The following is a 21,495-nucleotide window of genomic DNA, read 5'->3' on the forward strand; positions in this document are numbered from 1 at the left end:
ATCTCAGCTTCCTGAGTGGCTAGCATTACAGGCAGGAGCCACTTGTGCCCAGCTCTAAGTGATCATTTTAAAGGCTAAGCATAATAGGTCACTCCTGTAGTACCATCTACTTGGGAGGCATAGATTGAGAGGACTGCAATCCAAGATCAACCCAGGCAAAAAGTGAGATCTGATCACAATCATCAAGCTGGGCTGATTCCAATAATCTCAGCTAGATGGGAGGCTGGTCCTGGGATGGGAAGAAAACAGGATGCCCTAACTTAAAAACTAAAGTACAAAAAGGCCGTGGTGTGGATTAAGAGTTAAACACCTGCCTAAGCATGAAATCCTTTGTATAAACCCTAGTACTGAGAAAAGGAGGGAGGGAGGAAAGCAGGAAGGGATATAGGGGAGGGAGAGAGATGTTATTTCATTAATTTTACATTTTTCCTAATACCATTCATTTTGAGTTTCTTTTGCTCAAGACTAGCACTCTGCCACTCAAGCCTCAGTGCCACTTCCAGCCTTTCTCTTTATGTGGTACTGAGGAACCAAACCCAGGACTTCATGTATGTGCTAGGCCAGCACTCTATTACTAAGCCACATTCCCAGTCCTTCTTTTATTTTGTAAGATGAGGTTTGGTTTTGTGTTCTTCTCTTGGCATGGAACTTAGGCTAGTCTCAACCTAACTTCTGACTCAGCCTCCTAAATTCAGAGATTGCAAACATAGACCACCATACTCAGCTCAGGATTCCTTTGAGAGAATCATCTTTTCAGAGACAGAGTTATTCTGTCTTCCTTGGATTGGATGGCCTTTTGCTTTTGGCATTGTGTTAATCCCATTTCTTGTCCTGATATATTTCTCCTTCTAGATCAATAGAAAATTTTCAGCTTCCCAACTTGAAGCCTATTGGTCTCATCCAATAATATAACAAAATTTGTGAATACCATTACCTGGCATCATGGGCATGCCAGCCAGCTAAAACTCAGCAATCAGATGGGCTTGGGCTTCAACAATGCAGGCATTTCTCTGCATAATCTGAAAACTGTCATAGATAATGTTGGTTTATTCCATCCTGTTTTCAGCTGCTTGCCATTCTGAGCTTTGTATGTTTTTGCTTTCTTTTATTTATTTATTTATTTATTTATTTATTTATTTATTTATTTATTTATTTATTTATTTTGAGTCATAGGCCTTGATCTCTGGGCTTGGCTTGGGTGATGTCCCTGAGCTTTTCAACTCAAGGCTAGCACTCTACGACTTGAGCCACAGAGCCACTTCTGGTTTTCTGGTGGTTTATTGGAGATAGGAGTCTCATGGACTTTCCTCCCTGGGCTGGCTTTGAACCACGATCCTCAGATCTCAGACTTCTAAATAGCTAGGATTACAGGTGTGAGCCACCTGTACCCGGCCCTGACTGAATCTTGAAAAGAGAAGACAGGAATAGGTCAAGAGACACACAGTATCAAAATGGGGATGGGAGGGATCGAGAGTCCTGACTGAGCAGTGGATCCATATAAAGTCTGATCAGACTTACTCCAAACATGAAGGAACATCTTCAGTCTGGATGTGGGATGCCTATAAACATTGTCAGGGACATGAAAGGAGCAGGGTTGGGTTGAAGGTTTAGGGAGCACTGTGGGATGAAGTGTCATTAAAAACTCAGCTCTGGGGCTGGGAAGTTGGCTCAGTGGTAGAGCTCTTGCCTTGCGTGCCTGAGTCCCGGGGGTTCGATTCTTCAGCACCACATAAGCAAAATGGAAAGCCGGAAGTGGCGCTTTGGCTCAAGTGGTAGAGCACTATCCTTGAGCTGAAGAGCTGAGGGACAGGGCACAGGCCCAGAGTTCACGCCCCACAACCGGACCCTCCCCCCCAAAATAAAACTCTCAGTTCTGACAGCACAGATCAAGTGTATGTCTTGGGAGTCCCCTGTTGTGCTGTGGCAATGCTCTTCCAGTGTATGTCTGCCTAGAGGGGGAGGTGTTTGCTCCTCATTTGTCATTAATTCTAGAGGACAGAGGAGCCCCATGAGTCCAGTAAACAGATGCTTTCTGGCAGCTTCTCACAGTGTTTCCTCCAGGCAGCACCAGGCTCTTTACTTGCTCTGATGAGGCAGCTGCATATGGGTCTGCAGGAATTTCTTGTCAAGAAATTAGAGAGTCATTCATTCATTACTCTAGAACAAAGAGTGGCAATGCCTAACTATAGGTTGCTTTGTTATTCCAATGTGTGTGCTACTGGCACTGGCTTGTCTCTTCAGTCTGCACAGGCTCAGGACAATACTATAGTCAGCTCGGACACACCAGCTTACACCCAGTCACTACTCAGAATGTGATGTCAAAGCTACTCCTGGTAATAGATGACAAGGCTGTTTAAATCAGAATAAGATCACAGCAGAATGCACTACGATATCTTTTTGCTCCTCTGATTTTACAGCTTCTAAGCTAGTGTTTCCTGGCTTCCTATCCTTGTGGCCTAGTATGAGAGCCATCTAGGTTGTTGCAATGCATCAGCCAGGAGAAGGGTGTCTATAGTCAGAGTATGACACAAAAAATAGCATCTGTGGTGAGGTTAGACTTGGTGTTGGATTATAATTAAGCTCTTGCTGCAAAGCTGGGAACCATGGAAATGGACTGCCATTGTGAAATGAACATGGGATAATTTAGGAGACAACAAGGATCTGAGTAGCTCTCACCTGTAATCCTAGCTACTCAGGATGCTGTGATCTGAGTACTGAGGTTCAGAGACAACCTAGGCACAAATATCAGATAGTTTCTTTCTTCCAATTAACTAGCAAAAACGAACTAGAGCTGTGGCTGAAGTACTAGCCATAAGAAAAAGAGCTAAGGGTCAGCACTGAGCACCTGCTAGCATGAAAAAAATGAGAAAGACATAAGAAGGGAAATTACAAGAAACTTACTGTGAACAATTAGACCTCTAATTATCTTTCTTTTCATTAGCAAGTATTGGTTGTACAAGAAGGAGGTTGTGAAGTTCCCATACATGGATACAATGTATCACAGTCATACCCACTCCATCACCTACCCAGTCTTATTTCCAGTTAACACTAAAAAGCCAGAAGCAGTGAGGTAGCTCAAGTGGAAGAGTCCCAGCCTTGAGCAAAAAACTGAAGTGACATTACCAGGTCCTGAGTTGAAGCCCTAGGACAAGGACCACCACACCCAACAAAAATAAAATATTCCATGGGAATGAATGTAGATCTTGTAACATACAACTACAGAAAATAGTAATGTCTGGCATTGAGCTCCCTTAAATTATAAATAACATGAGGAAACAAAGGTCCAAAGTCTTTTTGAATAGCATTTTATTTTCTGAGGATAACAGAATAACAAGACATTGTTATTGTCTGTTCTGTCACATGGTGTTAGATATAAGTATGAGATACTCTGCAGGAAGAACCTCTGTGCAACTTCTGAGGAAACAGAAGTTGGCTGTTCTTTTAAGGGTGAAGGAAATACTTTGTATCTTTTGATGGCGGTGAATCTATGGGAAATCATCAACCTATTAAAAAAACTAGATATAGTTATAGAATTATATCATCTTATATTAAGAAAGGTCATTAAAGGCACTTTAAAACTAAACAAAGAGGGGCTGGGAAGGTGTCTGAATGGTAGAGTGCTTGCCTCACATGCATGAGGCCCTGGGTTCAATTCCTCAGAACCACATAAGCAGAAAAGCAGAAAGTGGTACTGTGGCTCAAGTGGTAGAGCACTAGCCTTGAGCTGAAAAGCTGAGGGACAGCTCCCAGGCCCTTTGTTCAGACCCCATGGCCAACAAAATACATACATACATACATACTTACATAAACTAAGAATAAGAACTTTAAGAGCGTAAACTAATAGAAATGGAATATAACTTAAATAGCAATCTACAAATTTATACTGTTAAATTCATTGAGTACTTAAACAAATGGGGAAATTCAATTCTTTCCCATAATAGATTGTTAACTGAAGAATATAATTTGAGTGAGGGAATTTTGTGTAGATGCCTATTACATATCATCTAATAGAAATGCCATGTAAGCCAGAACACAGAAGCCTCCCACAGGACATAGTGCTGTCTGAAAATGAACTCATGGAAAAATGGTACAAAACCTCGTTCAGAAGTGATACTAAACTTTTTCTGTGTATATGCTGATCCTGGGGTTAGAACTGAGGGCTTGGGTGCTGTCTTTGAGCTAATTTTGCTCAGGACTAGTGCTGTGCCACTTGAGTCACAGCACCACTTCCAGGAGTGTTTTAGTAGTTTTTTGGAGATGAGTCTCATGGACTTTCTTTCATGGGCTGGCTTCAAACATTGGTCTTCAGATCTCCACCTCCTGAGCAGCTAAGGCTATAGGCATGATCCAGCAGTGCTGGGCTCCAAACTGACAATTTTCTCTCAAGAAATATCACTTCACTCTGAAATAGTGAATCCAAATAGCTCATAATGGAACAAGGAATAATATTTCCAGAGCAACCTATAGTGGATCTATTCGCATATACTGTGACAGATACCAAATGTTCCCAAATCAAATCTATCCTAACCATTTTTCTCTCATAGACCCTTCTTAAAGCAATTTCAGCAGGTTTTGTTAGTTTGTTTTGTGCTTATTCTAGGTCTTGAACTCGGGGCCTGAGTACCATATCTATGCTCCTTTTGCTTAATCTTAGCATGCTACCACATGAGCTACAACCCATTTCCTTTCTTTTGGTAGTTTTTTGGAGATAAGACTCACTGATTTTTCCTGCTTACAACCTTCTGAATAGATGGGATTAAAGTTGTGAGCCACTTTCCCCCACCTTCATTGTTTACTTTTGTAGGAGCACATAAAGTACTTCCACCACATTTGTCCATTTGCCCTTCCCCTCACAATGCTACCCCCACCAAAAACCTTATAATAGATTTCTTAATCCCTTGATTAAAGTAAACTAAGCAAAGAGACAATTAAAAATGATATGCTATGTCTTAGGTTGCCTTGATCTTAGCAGAGTATCACTTCAAGTTAAAAACTGATTAACAAAAATTGAAGAAAAATACCGAGGAGACTCAAAATTGAACAAAGTAAATCCTAATCTTCAAGTTTCAGGTCTCCAAGTAAAAGGAAAGCAGAAACTGTTGTTGCGAGTTCCAGGTAACCAGTGAGGCTTGATAGTCAAATGTGATGTGTGATCCTGAAGTCTGAGGGGAGTATGAGCAGTATTAATGTATTAGTGTTTAAAATCCCTCACTTCAATGGTTATGCTGGGGTGAAGTTGAGAATGTCCTTGTTCAAGGTTTTGGGTATCATCATATTTATGACTTCATGAAATCCCATAACATCATGATGCCTCTTCCTGAAAATTCATTGAGTAATCCTAGCTACTCAGAAGGCTGAGATCTGAGCATCATGGTTTAGTTATCTCCAATTAATCACCAAAAAGATGGAAGTGGAACTGCAGCTCAAGTGGAAAATCACTAACCTTGAGGGGGAAAAAAAGCAAACAAGAACAGATTCTAAGCCCTGAGTTCAAGCCCTAGGAGTGGGGATGGGGAGAGTTTGATTGAGAAGGAAGACAAAAGACAGTCAAAGCCAAGAGTAAAGTAGGCCCTAAAAGTTCAGAGATTACAACCTAGAATGCCTTTAACCAAGGATGCTTGTCTTAGTTGGGTTTTTCTTATTGTGATTTTTATAGGCAAACAGCATTGAATTGGAGAAAAAATAGCTTTCTCAACCTAAACCAAATGTCAAAATGAAGAAAAAGCCTATCTTGCGCAAGCCTATAAAGCAGGAGTTACTGGAGGGGAATGAAGAAAGCCTAAAGAAGAGCTCAGCATCCCAGAGAATGGTGTGTCAGACCAGGAAAGCAAAGAGGAGGACCAGGAGCCAGAATCATCATGTGACCTCAACTCTGTGGATATGTGCAGAGTCATGTGTTCACTCACTAACTCTTAGGATTTTGTCATGGCTAGGACACTAAACTCGCTCCTTACTCAAATTTTCCCTTTCATCTGCTTGATCTCAAAACTTCTTAACTTGGGTGGCATTTTTTGTGCTTTTGAAAATTTTATTATTTCTCAAAAACAGCCTTTGAAGTGTTAAAAGGACATCTGGGTGAATAAAGTGGAAATATTCGAGTTTTGTTAAAAAAAAAATGAATGCACTGAGGCAGTTGGAAGACCATGGGAAGAGGTGTAATAAGAATAGTCTCTTCCGTGGGAAAAGTCTTAGCAGTTTTACCTTCAGCTCCATCTGTAAGAAACCATTAACATTCTCTATTAGTAGAGTTATTATTTGTATAATTAAATTTGGAATTGGCACTTGATGATCCAAATATTAAGTACCATGTCCCCTGAGCAAAGTTTAGGTTGTTTGATATAAAGTTGAAGAGCCTACAAGTTTAATTTTTTCTTTAATATAATAAGTAACAGACTATTTTTCAAAATCTACTTGGTATGGCGAACTTGAATTGCTAGGCCTGGTAATACTTTTCATTGTAGGAACAACTAGTTTTTCTACATAGCTCTTACCCTATACCCTGATGCCCTACTCTGCTTTGTTAGCCTTGTCCAATACTTTGGGATGTAGTCCTTTGGTTTATTTTTATCATTCTAAAGCTAGTCTCTATCATCATAGATATGTCAGAATTGGCATGTTGGTCTAAATATCTGGGAATAAATCTATTTCTTCCACTGTTAACCCCACAGACATCTTTAGGTAGAAAAATGTTGTTTCCTGCTCTTTGCCTTAGCACCATCTTCCTAGAAAAAACAGCACCATGAGAGCCAAGTAGAGGAAGCGAATGCGCAGGCTGAAGGGCAAAAGAAGAAAGAGGAGGCAGAGGTCTAAGTAAACCAGTTTGTGCACCCATCAAGGCCAGAGGAGCAGGAGGAATAAGGAATGCCATAGGCTGGGACGCTGAGATGTTGGACTGCATGCCGCTGTGATTTCCCAGTGGATCCAGAACTTTCATTGCCAAGATCATCTCTGAAAGACACACCTTGCTCATAACCAAGCATCCCCTGATGGTCCTGTGCCCCAGACCTGTGACATTCTGGACTAGTTCTGTTCATAGTTGTGGCCAAGTGTGACACATGTACAATAAACCATCTCTTTTGCTGTTGCAAGAAAAAAACAGAAAGAAAAATGTTGTTTCCTTATTGAAAATTCACCCATTTCAAATATTTTGTGGAAGTTTCTTTTTTGTTTATTGTTTTTTGTTTTTTGGATTTTGTTTTTTGTTTTGTCAGTCATGGGACTTTAATTCTGGGCCTAAGCACCGTCCCTCATTCTTCAGCTCAAGGCTAGCACTCTACTACTTGAGCCACAGTGCCACTTCTGGTTTTCTGAGTAGTTTATTGAGATAAGAGTCTCAGGGACTTTCCTGCCTGGGCTGGCTTTGAACCATGATCCTCAAATCTCAACCTCTTGAGTAGCTAGGATTGCAGGCTTGAGCCACCGGTATCTGGCTGGAAGATTTTTATATGTGGATTTATGGAGGGGTGTATTTGTTTTCTACTTTTCAAACCATTATTTAATGACCATTATTTTGGTATTGAGCAATTTTATTATTTTAATTTGGGGCATTGCTTTATTTTGTTATGTTTTTGCCCATAATGGTATTTGAAATCAGGGTCTCATACTCACCTTACTTGAAACACTGCTCAAGTCCAGCTCTTTGCTTGTTGAAGATGGAGTTGCAGACTTTTCTGCCTGGCCTGGCTTTGAATCACCATTCTCCAGATCTTAGCCTCCTAATTGAATTTTATGTGTTCAATAGTGTGGAATGTAAGCCAGGCATGGGAAGCTAACAACTATAATCCTAGCCATTCAGGAGACTGAGATGTGAAGTCAATCCCAAACATAAAAGTTCGTAAGTCTCTCAACTCTAACAAACTTCTCAGAAAAGGCTAGAAGTGGTGCCATGACTCAGGTGGTAGAATGCTAGCTTTGAGCAGAAGAAGCTCAAGACAGCACCTAACCCCTGAGTTCAAGCCTCTGCCTGTTGGGGTGGGGGGCAGAAGATTGGGTTTCAAACAGTCAATTGGAAACTCTTCTTCCCAACATTTCATGACCAGTCTTCCCTCTCCTCCTTCATAAAGGCCACAGTATTACAGGTTTTCTACCAGAGTCATAGAAACTGGTAATATTAAGTGCTTTTTGTTTTACATTCAATTCACTTTGGAACTTTAAAAAACTTCTATAACTTATAATAAAGATTTATACTATTGAAAAATAACTGATTTTTTGAAAAGCATAGAAAAAAATCTTTGTCAAGGGTCCCAGTGGATACTAAGGAACATTATTGGGAAATTTTTACTTGGTTGCTTGTCTGTTGAATCATTTAAACACATGTGGAATTTGGGGTTTTTCAACATTTTACCACCAAATCTTCAACAAACTACGTTGCCTCATTGGATTTTGCTTCAAAAATTATAAAATATTTTGACATGTTTTTGGTTTGGTCTTTTGGGGATTTTGGCTTTTGGAGTGCTAGTGGGCCAGTACGTAGGCTTGAATGGAGTTCTGGTATCTTGCTTAGATTATTTTGTTCAATGCAATCACTGTGTCATTTAAGTCAGATTTCCACTTCTGGCTTTTTGCTACTTAATTGAAATAAGAATCTTGAGGATTTGTTTCCTTGGGTTGGCATCAAACTGTGATCTTCAGATCCCACCTTCATGAGCAGCTGAAATTACAAGTATGAGCCAAACCCTGGATATATTGTACTACCTATAAAACCAAAAGATGGACAAAATTCAGAAGCAAGTGTGTATGATATGTATTTTACATAATTATATAGACAAATATAACCATGTAAGTGTGTGTGTGTGTGTGTGTGTGTGTGTGTGTGTGTGTGTGTGTGTGTGATTTTAAATGTGTAGAGGGAAATGAAGATGTATTGAGGAAAGATTTCACCTAGGTTTTTTCACAGACTGGGCTACAATACAGTCATCATCCCATCCATCTGCATCCTTCCCTAAGATATGCACATCCTGTGGTGGTATCATGGTTATTTTTTGTGTGTGAGAGCCACTACCGAGGCTTGGATTCAGGGCCTGGATGGTGGCCCTTAACTTTTGTTGTTGTTGCAAGGCTGGTAGTCTGCCTTTTGAACCACAGCTCAGCTTTCTGTCTTTTGCTGGTTAATTGGAGGTAAGGGTCTTTTTGCATGGGTTGGCTTTGAACTGGGATCCTAAGATCTCAGCCTTCTGAGTAGCTAGGATTACAGGCTTGAGCCTCCAGTGTTTAGCTTTTCATTATTACTTTTACAACCTACATACTCATACACATCCCTTGCATCCAAAAATCTGACAGTTCAGGCTAACTGACAAGATGTGAGGAAAGATGGCTGAGTGGATAAGTTTCCAAATGGGCATCTAGCCATATTAATATCATTTTGGTAGGTAACTTACCCTTTAGTGAGCACATATTTCCTCTTTCACTCTTTCTTTAGAAGTCAGTGAAATGTTTTTGATATATCTTTCAAATATTATCTCCCAAACAGGAGATAATATTTTAATATATTTGACAATATTTCAGATGAGGGGTCTTGGTTGTCTGGAGCTCTGTGGGAAGAAGGCATCCAGCTGGGCTGTGGGCAAAGAGCTGATGTTTTCTATCTGCTGGTTGCAGAGAAAAAGGTTTTCTTCCTGGGAAGGCTTTGAATCCAAACCCTCTGCTTTCAGGCTTCTGAGGATTACAAGCATAAAGCACCACCAACTGGCTCATTTTAGAAGCCTTAGTTGCTTTTCATTCATCCCTTTTTTCCTGCAAGGTTGATCTAGGCAGCCTGGTTGTACCTCATGATAAAGTGATTTTTATAATACTTTGCCTCTGCCATTTCTGAAACTTATTTCCTCAGTACTGGGTATATGAAGTTGATCTAAACCCAGTAACATTTTCCTTCTGAGATGTTAGGTAGCTTATTTAAATCATTTATCCTTTCCTTTGGCAAAGCAATCAAGATGTTTCTGTAAAACCCAATTTCATGAGAGTATTATAGTTAAAAATTATCATATGCACACTTCAGTATAGTCTATGCTTTATTGATTTATTGATTTATTTATTTAGGTCAGTCGTGGCGCTTGAACTCTGGGCCTAAGCCCTTTACTTCAGCTCTTCAGATCAAGGCTAGTGCTCCACCACTTGAGCTACAGCACCACTTCCAGTTTTCTGATGGTTTATTGGAGATAAAAGTTTCACGGAGTTTCCTGCCCAGGCTGGTTTTAAACCATGAGCCTCAGATTTCAGCGTCCTAAGTAGCTAGGATTACAGGCCTGAGCCACAAGTGCCCGGCAGTCTCTGCTTTTATAAACTTATAGATTGGTTGGAAGAATGATGATTGTTGAATTAATTTAGTAACTATTCTATAGATTTTAATCCTTAAGGCTTATTAACTCAAAAAGGGATTAAATACATTCAGAATAGTGGAATGTGGCAACTACTGATTTGATGTATGTGGACAAATGATCAGATTTCTTATGATTACTAAAAAGATTTCTTCAAATTTCCAGTGGTAGGCTGCTGTGCTAACTTGGAGGAGACAGTGGTGATGCTGGAGCTCTGAAAACTGGCTATGAAGCAGAATTCAGAGGAGAGCATTTGCTAAGGATATAATTTCCAAGGCTCAGACCAAATATATTGAACTAGATTGCCCAATGATGAACAATGGGGCACATTTTGTTTGTTGTTTTGTCTTGTGAAGATTTAAATTTTGAGCCTGGGTACTGTCCCTTAGGTTTTTTTTTTGTTCTAAGCTAATGTTCTACCTCTTGAACCACAGAGTCACTTCCAGATTTTTGGTGGTTGATTGAAAGCCAGTCTTACCAAATTTCCTCTTTGGGCTTGCTTCAAACCTCATCCTCAGATATTGGCCTTGGGGGTAGTTAGGATTCCAGGTATGAGCCACCAGTACCCGGCTAGGATCACATTTTAAAAGTATTCTCTAGGTTAGTCTGGTGTGTCTGGTTACAATTTGAGAACATTGGTTCCGGTGAGTCATGTCCGATTTAGAGTAAAATCAGAACTTTTCTTCCTGTAACAAGTAGCACACAATATCTAATTTATTCCTGTCTTCATCTCTGATCTCTTTCTTCTTCATTGTACCAGTCCTTCCTTGTTCCATGAACTTCAGCATGTCAGTGCTTTCTTCCTTTTCTTAAACAAGTCAGGTCCATTCCCACCATTGGGAATGTGCTTGCTGTTCTTGCTACCTGGAACATCTGCTCCTAGAAAATTGCATGGATGATGGCCCTGCTTTCAGATCAAATGTCCCCTCCTCAGGGATGTCTCTTCCTATCCCCACTGTGAAGTTGTACCCACAATACCACCAATGTCATGCCTCTGAGTTATAGAAATTGTCATTATGATTTCTGGTTTTCTTCTCAGCATGAAATAGGCATGGAGGTAGCCACATTCACTTCTGTTTCTCCAACCCCTGCCTAGTGCCTGGTCTTTAGTGCTCAGGAGCCTTAGCATGGGAATAAGCCTGTTCCAGCTCAAGTAATCCTAGCTACCAGTCAGGACAGCTCATCAAGCTGTAGCCTGGTGTCTAGCAGTCATTTCCTCTCATCTTTTGTGCTCTCTGTGTATCTGAGTCCACCTGATGGCCAGATCAGTGCCTGAAACCTATCTGCTGCCATGGCAAAAGTATCTGTGATGTCATAGAAGTTATGGCCATTGTTTTGTGAAGCTGTGAGGACACCCACCCCCACAAAAGGTCACCCAGACAGGGATCTCCCATGCCCAGGAGTACATTCAAAAGTTCAGCAACCAAACCATCCCTCACCCCCTGATGCACTCAGTGTGTTTCCATTTCTTTAAAAAAAAAGAAAAAGAAAAGAAAAAATCAAGACATGCCTTTGATGATTTGTCACAGAATTATTGAAACATAGTATATAATTTTATGTGAGTATTTGTAAGACTTTGTCCATCTCTGGAGCCATTGGCATATTTATATGTGTTTGCAGCTTGGGAACAAAAATAATCTTTAATTCAGTATAGTCAGAGACTATAGTTCAGAAGGCTCTTTGAGATCCTTTTGGAGAGAATGCTAACTTTCCATCTACAGGTGGCCATCTTGGTACAGGAATTGAATAGATTATCATAGGATAAGAAGCTTGTCCTTATTTCTACTGACTTTTCTCTGGGGTCAGGGAGGGTGATCCAACGGCATATGTGTCTTTGCTATCCTGGAGGGGCCCAGACTTCCTCTCAAAGTCTAATGCCATGATGGTAAAAGAGGCTAAAACTCAGAACCCACCTTCCTATACAACTAGGATTATAGGTCTGAACCTTGTACATACAACTCATAGCCCTTTTTTGGGACATAATGTGGTCAACTTAATTATATTCACTTCATACATATATACACAAAAGTATATACACATGTATTTATTCATCTATTTATAAACAGTATTATATCCACACACACAAATATATATTTATATAATTATAATCAAAGTTATATCACCACTTTCCCCAATAATGCTTTACACTGGTTTGTGAAAAAATACCCTTGAGACTAAAAATGTTAAATGCTCTCATAGTTTGAAAAAATCATATTCAATCTTACATAATATATTATATATAATATAGTGTAAAGAATATAACATGTATTTACATATAACTAATTTAATTATGGATTTCCTTCCCAATTAATTACGGAACCATTTAGACAATGATAATTTAGACATGTCTAAATTATCTAAATGTCTAATTTAGACAATGATAATTGTCTAAATCTAAATCTATTTTACTGTTGTCAGGAAATACATTATTATAATAAGGCTTGCAAAATTCACATTGGTGAGTTCCAAAGCCTCAATAATTAAAATATACAACTAGGATGATAGAAACAAAATAATAGAAAAAGGAAGAATGGGAGCTTGTGGGAAGGAAAAAAACCTCAACAACCCAAACCTCCACAACCCATGCCTTTTTTCCCCCAAAATCTTTAGAGACTTAATATATTGGAATCAACACTTACAAGCACTACCCAAACAGAAAACAATCACAAATTTAGAATTCAGCTATTCTAGTCTCAATCCATGCCTTCTGTCAGACAAGCAAGTATTCATCATCAATCTCCTTTTTTAAAAAAAAATCATGTGTATGAGTCTTCTCCATTAACAATTTGATATACCAGAATTTGTTCAGAGTACGTACTTGTGGCTCACACCTGTACTCCTAGCTACTCAAGACTGACATGGAAGGAAAACATTTGGCTTGTCATTCTTTAATGACAGAAGGGAAGCTCAGATGTGTTTAGTATGTAAAAGACCCTTAGGTCATTACTCAGAAGCATAATAAAGAAATGGAAAGGAAGAAAAAGGGAAGAAATATATGTATATGTTACATTGGGTAGGTTTGTGTACATATGTGTCTGTCTATATGTACATAGGCATACATATCCTTTAAAATGTGTATTGTATTGAATGTTTCCATTTTAATCCCCCTTTCTATCCTCTCCCTGCCCTGTACCTGCCATTACCTCTGATTTCACTGTTAGTTCCCTACTTTTGTCCATCTGGAGTCTGTCCATACCGCTTTTCTGGTGGACTTATTGACATCAATCATTCATTTTCCTAAATTTTACAGATATGACATGCAATGTAACTATTTTAGAAATGATAGTGTGGGACAACTTCAAAAAATCAATTTAATGTATGCTGGAGACTCACCTGTAATCTAAGTTCTGAGGATGCTAGGATTCAGTCAGCCAGGGCAGAAAAGCCTGTATAACTCCATCATATTCACTTAATTAGTTAAAAAACAGGAAATGGAGCCATAGCCAAATTGTAAAAAAAAATACTGTAAATCTAAGAAGAATTTTATAAGAAAAGCAATATATGCTAACCTCTGCAATTACGGAGTTGGGAGCATTTTGTGAGCATCCAAGACTTGAGTTCTAATACCAGTACCAGAGCAACAACAGCAACAAAAACCATTTTCTATTACTAAACTAGTCCTGACAATTAATAACCTAAGTTGGTAATGTGCATTTAGTCCAGACGATGCTTATCCAGACTCAAGGGTAAACAGACTGAATTAGGAAAATTGAGACAGAACTGGAGCTAAGGAAATAATACAAAAATAAAAGACTAAAACCTGAAATTAAAATTTAAACAAAATTATAGCAGTTTGAACAAGAAAAGGATATTTTTATGAATAATGGGGTTTTGTGTTTTCTTCTGGCCAAGAAGTTGTACTCAATGCCTATGTGCCGTCCATTAGCTTTTTTGCTCAAGACAAGCACTGTAGTGCTTAAACCACAGCTCCACTTCCAGCTTTTTTTTTTTGGATGGTTAGAGCAGATTATTTCTGCCCAGGCTGGCTTTCAATTGTAATCTTCAGATCTCATCCTGATATCTACGACTGCAGGTGTGAACCACAAGCACCTGGCTGGAATAATAGTTTGAAAGATGCAGTTTTAGAAGAGTTGGAAGACTAAGCCAGGTGAGCAGGTATGCTGAAGCCAAGAAGCTAGAGGCTAGAGGTGTGTAATACTTTTATTATTTGTTCTGATGTAGGAGAAATTATCTTCAGATGGTTTTGATCCTGGACAAAAACACTGTGGAAAAAAAATGCAATGATGTAAGGAATTTTGTGTTCTCAATTTGGGAATCACTGAGAGAGAGAAAAAAATAATAAGCTGCCCTGGCATAGAGCTCAGAAGTTTAAGTTGACTAGGGAGGTATTCTATTACTTGACCCCTGCCCTAGGCAGTTGGTTTTCAGTTTATTTTCAGACAAGGTGTTCACTTTTTGCCCTGGGATGGCATTCAGATTTGCCTTTCCAAAAGCTGTGGTTGATTATAAGTATGCAGCTCTACTACCAGATTTACAAACCAACAATTATATAAATGGAACAGTTGTGGAAACAGAAGAAGAAATGTAGAAGTCCTGTAAAACTTTGTGTTCCTTGGAAATGGAGGTATAGATGATAGAGAGCTAATAGGTTATAGAAATCTTGCCCATGTAATTGTAACCCCTCTGTACAGTATTTTCACAATAAATTAAAAAAAAGAAATTTGAATCTCTGGACTCAGAACCTATAGCACAATTGAACAGTACTTTAGTAGGTCATAAATATCTGATTTCTACTCCCAAAATGACAATAAATACCACCCAGGATATTAAATTGCCTCAAACTGGCAAATTTCTTTGCTTGTCACATTTAAGTCAGGCTTCAAAGCTTTTCTAGGACCTCATTGTATGATTTTGTAGAAACTCAGATTTTTCCAGATATCACTGGCTAGGAGCTTATTGATTCTCCTGAACATAGACTGGGGGCATTTTCCATTAGCCCCATGGGTAATACTTTATCCTGCACAACAAAACAAGTGCTGATTTGACTAGTTTGGAGCTGATCTAGGTGGATTCTAAACGTCAATGGAAGTCATTCTGGATCATGTTCTTCCTTGCTGGTTCATGCAGGTACACCTGCATCACATGTAGGGTTCTGAACCACTGGAATGTGCACAGGGCTCAAAACCTGTTTGGGCTTTGCTACAAATGGAACAAACCCCTCTATGTTCACATGCTTTCTGGAGTGCAGGGATGGCTCCTGATCTCCATTGGTTACCAACACCAACATCACTAATAGATTCCTTATCTGGAGTTCAGGAGAAGCTGCTCTACAGTAATGCTAACCTATGAATGGAAATAGGCACAGGATTTTAGAGTGGACTCTAGAAGTTAAGGTGCAACTAAACTTCCATAAGGATCTAATGGGGGATCTCTATAGTTTGAACTTGGACTGAACACTGATGAGTGGCTATGTTCATGTATTTTCAAAAAGAAAAATTACCTGGCAGAGAATATCCATAAAAGAACATTTTGCCATGCCGGGTAGTACTAGGGGCTCTTGGCCATGCAGGCCCATCCCTAGACACCCAGGTTCCATCCCTATTCACAGGCTCTGAGGCATCTAAACAAGGACTTCTTCCTCTTTTTCTTGGACTCACTGGTCACACACTCCTCCAGCTTGTCAAGAAGAATATGTAAGGGGAAGACCAGTCCGAAGAGGGCAAGTTGAATTTGACATACTGTGTAAGTTCTTTCAGGGTGTCATGGTTCTTACGCTCATAAAAGTCATCATTGTACAAGTCCATCCACACAGTGAAGATGAAACAAATGATGCTGTGGGCAGTTTGGTGACAAGGAAAGTGAGAGCCTGACCTCCCAATCCTGAGCCTTCTACCACAGCCCCTTTCTGCCAGGACTCATGCTGTGGCTGTCCATCATATATGCAGACTTGCATGTTGAGAAATGGAGGAGACTCCTGGGAGCAGAATGATCATCACAACACACTTCCAGGAGCTTCTGAAAGACAATTCTCCAAAATTCACCCTGTGATAGCCAGTGAGAATGTTGTTTCCCCACAGGATCTGATTTTCTGCACACTGCTTTCCCTGTCACCCACGAGAATCCACAATTGCCACCACATTCACAACTGTGTCATTTGGCATTCACTGAAGTGCCAAGCCTCAACCCTCATAAGTGGTAGACAAACAAACTTGCACTTTGGTTCAAAAGCCTCAAAGATACCCAGTTTTCAGGAACAGAACTTCTTTTTGTGTCAACATCCACTTACTGGTTTACTTGTTCATCTTCCTCCCAGTTATGATGAAGGGATCTGTACCAATAGGAAGAGAGAAGGAAGTCAACTCTATGGTTCTCCTTTTCTGAACTAAGAGGACACCTATGGGACTGGCTAAGTCCTACACGGTAGTATAAAAGTGGTGGAGAAACTGATGAGATATGTCTCTACAATTCTGTGAAAATTCTGTGAAGAGGCTTGTATGCATCTGTCCAAAGTAAATGCCTGTAATCCTAGCTAATCAGGAGGCTGAGATCTGAGGATCACAGTTGGAAGCCAGTCTAGTCAGTAAACTCTAAAGCCACTCATCTTCAATTAATCAGCAAAAGGACAGAATTGGACCTGTGGCTCAAAGGGTAGAGTGCTAGCACTGAGCATCAAAAGGACAGCACTAAGGCCTTGAATTCAAGTTCAAGTTGCAGCCTTTCCTCTACCTACATTACTTCACAGGCCTGCAAGATGGCTACTGAACCCTTATTTATTAATTTCATAGGGCCTCACTTAGGTGAGGGTCCTTGTTAGGTGCCACTGGCTCATGCCTGTAATCCTAGCCTCTCAGTAAGCAAACAGCTGAGGCTCCAGTATCTTCTAAGGAAAATGAAATGTCCTGGTGACCCAGTCCTAAGAAACTAGCCAGGGTGTACACTTCTTTGTCTTATGCCAACCTCCCTTGAGAATACCTCAAGAAAACAGGAAGTGGAACTGTGACTCAAAGTGGTAGAGTGCTACCCTTGAGCAAAAATGCTCAGGGACATGACCCAGGGCCTGAGTTAAAGCCCCATGACTGACAAAAAATAAAGATTACATTTGTAGAAAGTAGCAGAGCCACAAGTCAAACACTAGATGGTTGAGTGCTGGAGTTGAAATTCTATAATGTTTTGGGGCATATTGTAAGATGTTATTAATAAGAAGATCAAAACCCCACGGAGATAAACCAAAAATCATCAAGTAGATGCTTATCATTTTCGGGTCAACTCCAGCTTTGCCGTGGTTGGTGTGCAGTTCCCCAGAAAAGGAGAAGAAAATACACCATAGAGGATTCCACAGCACAAGCAAGAAGCTATGGCTGGCATATGTGAAGAATGGAGAGCAGAATTTCCATGACTTGAGACAAATAGGACACAGGATACATACTACAGGTGCTCAAAGAAGTCCCAAACTTCATTCCCTAAGAAGGCTCTAGGGGGTTATGAGATTTGAGTTGTACCTTGAGAGACAGACTACAACTGTGTATAAAGAGAATACTAAAACCAGGCACCAGTGGCTCACTCTTATAATCCTACCTATTCAGGAGCTAAGATCTAAGGATCAAGGTTCAAAACCAGCCTGAATAGGAAAGCCTATGAGACTCTTATCTCCAATAAACGAGTAAATAAAAAAAGTCAGAAGTGCAGCTCAAGTGGTAGAGCACTGGTCTTTCCCCAAAAAAGCTGGACAACAGCACCATGGCCCTAAGTTTAAGCCCCAGGATTGGTACAAAAGAAGGAAAAGGAGGAGGAGGAGAAAGAGAATATTCTAGTAGACTGGAAGGAAATACAAAGTTGAAATTTTCCAGGTATCCACACTGTATAATTGGCCCTTCAAAAACTTAGATTAGCCAGCTAAGACTCAGCAGGAAGCAGGCTGTCAGTCACTGCACTACATGTGTAGACCCTGGAAGTGAAAAGCATAGATGCTATACCCTGGACTCTCAGAAAAGAGAAAACTCAGAAAGAAACTGGAATCTACCTATCCCCCATCTCTGTAGCAACAAGATGAACGAAAAACCTGGAAAAGGAGTGTGGTGTGGGACGGTGACCCATACACCACTGTTTTGTTTTGGGCAGAGAAGGTAGGATTCCTGAGGTCTGGACACTCATCCACGAAATGGGACTAAATGTATTTTCCCCCCTAGGGAGATCAAATTAGTTAATCCATTTAGAAAGTATTCTAGCCTATAAAACAGAATAACATGAACAATCCCAGGACTGGGCAACCTCCTTCTATACAAGTGTATGCGTTCTATTTGGGACCAACCTAAATTAAGCTAAAAGCTGTTTCTTGATCTTTTTTTCTTTAATTGTGCATTGATCTTTTTTAAAAAATTGTGTCTATATGAATGTGTGCGTGCACGCACGTGCACAACACACACACACACACACACACACACACACACACACACACACATACACACACACCACACGTGCACGTGCATACTGGAATTATGCTAGAACTCAGGGCCTGGACACTGTCACTTAGCTTTTGATGTTTTTAATTTTTTCTCAATGTTGGTGCTCAACCACTTGAGCCACAGCACTACTTCTAGCTTTTTGTTGGTTAATTGGAGATGAGTCTCACAGACTTTCCTACCTGGGCTGGCTACAAACCACTCTCTTCAGATATCAGCCTCCTGAGTAGCTGGGATTATAGGTGTGAGTCATCAGTTCCCAGTTTTGCACTGGCTCTGGTTTTATCTTCTCTGCTGCACATAAAAGTATCTATTCTATTTTCATATCTTAGTTCTCCAAGTATTTACGGCCAATAATTACCACCATTTCCCCTCTCCCAACCAAAGTTCTAGACTATTCAAAACAATCCTTTGCCAGCTGCCAGCGGCTCACAACTGTCACCCAAGCTACTCAGGAGGCTGAGTAGTGGTAGGATTGTGGTTCAAAGTCAGTCCAAGCAGGAAAGCCTCTGAGATTCTCATCTCCAAATAACTACCAAGAAAAAAAAGGCAGAAATGGAACTGTGGCTCAAGTGGTAGAGTGCTAGCCTTGAGCAAAAAAAAGAAAAGAAAAGAAAAAGAAAAGAAAAGAAAAAAAGCTCAGACGCTGCATCCAGACCCAGAGTTCAAACCCTAGGTCTGTTCATATATGCGCACGTGTGCGCGCACACACACACACACACACACACACACACACACACACACACACACACACACTAGTATTCCATCTCCTTCTGAGGCTCTTCAGGATTTCACACAAAGACAGAACACCACCTTCTGTCTGACACTTTCTAGAATTTTCCATATGATGACCAGTAAGAAACACGAGTTCTAAATGTAGCTGTACCTAGAAGCTAGTTGATCCTCCTACCTTTCATGGTTCTGAACTACCTTACTTTCCTTCTGTAGGCAATCTAATTCTTGCTGGCTAGCTCAACATTCAGCCCACATCCTTGAATAAATAAAGCCTTTTCTGATGAAAGGTAGTGCTGTACCTCTTGAGCTACAGAACCATTTCTGGCAATTTCTGAGTAGTTTATTGGAGATCAGAGTCTCATGGACTTTTCTGCTCTGAACTTTTCTGACTTTTCTGTTTTGAACTGCAATCTTCAAATCTCAGCCTCCTGAGTAGCTAAGATTACAGGCATGAACCACTGGTACCTGGCTTCAGTCTTTTTTCTTTGCTCCAGAATTCCTCTCATGTTGATCCTCATGCACTAAAAGACAATTCAATGTTACTGTCAACATGATGGCTTTTAAAATCAAATTTCTCTGCATACAGTCTAGACCCTTCTGTATCACAAGCCACTAACAAGTTATCTGAGATCTGATCATCAACACAAGGCAGGTGACACTAGTAATATTTAGAAGAATTGTCAAAACTGCAAAACTGAGGATTAAAGAAGTAGTAAGGTGGGCACTAATGGCTTGTGTCTGAAATCCTAGCTATTCAAGAGACTAAGACTTAGAGGATTGTAGTTTGAGGCCTGACTGGGCAAAAATGTCTGCAAAAATCCATCACCAAAATAACCAACAAAAAGCAAGGCTGGAGAAATGGTTCATACAGTAGTGCACCTAGCCATAAGCAGCAAATTCAAGCCCAGTTACAGGTTAAAAAAATAATAATTTTTACTTTTCACTGTACACTTGAACCACTCAAATGCATATCACCAGAGAGCCTAATTTTAAATGGTTTTCCTAGATAATTAATATATAGACAGGGATGAGAAGCTCTGAAGTAATGACTTTGATACTTAAAAGGTATTTTTCATTACATCATTGTTGTTCTATATTTTAAAATAAGAGTAGATTATCAAAACCAGTTAATCAGTGAGGTCTAGCTTTCACTGTCAACTATGTGTAATTATTTCGTTTATCATAATCCATGAGCTGGACAGTGTTTGGCAGTGTCTTTATATTTACATTTAAATCACTTTCAGTATTTAGCTGTTCTGAGAAACATTATGTATGGGCTTAAGCATGTAAATATCTTCATAGCCACTCAACTGTTTACCTAGGATAAATTCTGAGACGAGGAAGTACTGGCTTGGAGGGTAATACACACTTTTAAGACTTTTGAACATGTCAAATTGCTATCCTTAATGGAATGGTCAATAGCATTTGGGGTGCATTAGAGCTAGAAATAAGAAAAAAGTACAGTTCAAATTGACTTAAACAATAAAGGGGATTTATAGGCTCATAGAACTGGCAAGTATAGCATTTAAATGAATTTCAAGGCTAGCAGGATTCTGCATTTTAATAATATCATCAAGGATCTGTCTATATCATTTCACCTCTCCCCTTAGCCCTGTGAGGTACCAGACTTTTTTGAGTTTAAATAGCTCTTTCTGTAGCCAGCAATTGCAAATGCCTATACTGGGAGAAAAGGAAGCTGCCTAGAAATGAATGGGCCTGGGGAAAATTATAGTTGGTTTTGTTTCTGTTGGATGGGGGGCTTGAACTTGGGGTCTGAATGCTGACCCTGAGCTTTTTCTGCTCAAGGCTAGCCTTTGAGCCATAGTGACACTTCCAATTTTCTGGTGGTTCATTGGGGATAAGAGTCTCATGGACCCTCCTGCCTATGCTGGCTTTGGGCCATGATCCTCAGCTCTCAGCCTCCTAAGTAGCTAGGATTACAGGTGTAAGCCAGCGGTGTCAGGCTAAAAAATTATGTTAAAAGTAGTAACTCAGGTCCAGAAAGACAAAAGATCACATGTTGTTTC

At 39.9% G+C, this 21,495-nt stretch overlaps 1 protein-coding gene across 1 annotated transcript in view; it reads left to right on the forward strand.

Annotated features, from left to right (window-relative positions):
• LOC138835056 (endogenous retrovirus group K member 18 Env polyprotein-like) overlaps positions 1-8,154 on the forward strand; it is a 32,155-nt gene extending 24,001 nt beyond the window's left edge. Inside the window, exon 3 of the transcript XR_011374405.1 lies at positions 5,657-8,154. The gene's annotated coding sequence lies outside the window, so the exon portion shown is untranslated. The remainder of the gene's footprint in view (positions 1-5,656) is intronic.
• Positions 8,155-21,495: the final 13,341 nt, after the last annotated feature.

The sequence above is a fragment of the Dipodomys merriami genome, unplaced genomic scaffold, assembly GCF_024711535.1.
Source record: "Dipodomys merriami isolate MVZ:Mamm:240054 unplaced genomic scaffold, mDipMer1.0.p SCAF_2246, whole genome shotgun sequence".
Classification (NCBI taxonomy): domain Eukaryota; kingdom Metazoa; phylum Chordata; class Mammalia; order Rodentia; family Heteromyidae; genus Dipodomys; species Dipodomys merriami.